General features: G+C 45.6%; 1 protein-coding gene across 1 annotated transcript in view; it reads left to right on the forward strand.

Annotated features, from left to right (window-relative positions):
- The window catches only part of LOC109951082 (gamma-aminobutyric acid receptor subunit rho-3-like), an 18,509-nt gene that overhangs the window by 4,751 nt on the left and 12,821 nt on the right, over window positions 1-937 (forward strand). The window lies entirely within an intron of this gene.

Genomic DNA, 937 nt, shown 5'->3' on the forward strand with positions numbered 1-937 from the left:
AGGGTTGTGTCAGGAAGGGCATCCAGCGTAAAAACATGCCAAATTTAAACATGCGAATCAGTGTGAATTCCATACCGGATCGGTCGAGGCCCAAGTTAACAACCACCACCATTGCTGGTGGAAATTGGACTACTGTTGATCAAAGAAGGTGTTTTGTCTTTGTTCAGGTCCGACTCTTTTATTTGGTATCGACAACCTTTACTTCAAGTTCGTCCATTTTACAACACACACCAGAACAGCCCCCTCACGTCATGTGACTGACTCCCTACAAGTGCCCACCTAGCTCAAAGCTATTACATTACAGAAGGAGAGGAGGTAGAAGGATCTGTAGACAGAGAGAAGAGGAAAGGCAGGAGTATAGGTCTGAGAATAGGGACTCTTAATGTTGGCACAATGACAGGGAAAGGTAGGGAGCTGGCAGACATGATGGAGAGAAGGAAGGTAGATATACTGTGTGTGCAGGAGACCAGGTTGAAGGATAGCAAAGCGCATAGCATTGAGGGGGATACAAACTGTTTTATTATGGTGTAGACAGAAAGAGAAATGGGGTAGGAGTGATCCTGAAGGAGGAGCTCGTGAGTAATGTTTTAGAGGTGAAAAGATCAGTGTGATCAGTTTGAAGTTGGAAATTGAAGGGGTAATGTTGAATGTAGTCAGTGGTTATGCTCCACAAGTAGGGTGTGAGTTAGAAGAGAAGGAGAGATTCTGGAGTGAGTTAGATGAGGTGATGGAGAGTATTCCCAGAGGGGAGAGAGTGGTGATTGGGGCAGACTTCACAACCTGATCACCCTGTCTGACACTCTTTTCACCTCTAAAACATTCCTCACAAGCTCCTTCTTCAGGATCACTCCTACCCCATTTCTCTTCCTGTCCACACCATAATAAAACAGTTTGTATCCCCCTCCAATGCTATGCACTTTGCTACCCTTCCACCTGG

Source organism: Monopterus albus, unplaced genomic scaffold, assembly GCF_001952655.1.
Source record: "Monopterus albus unplaced genomic scaffold, M_albus_1.0 scaffold362.1, whole genome shotgun sequence".
Classification (NCBI taxonomy): domain Eukaryota; kingdom Metazoa; phylum Chordata; class Actinopteri; order Synbranchiformes; family Synbranchidae; genus Monopterus; species Monopterus albus.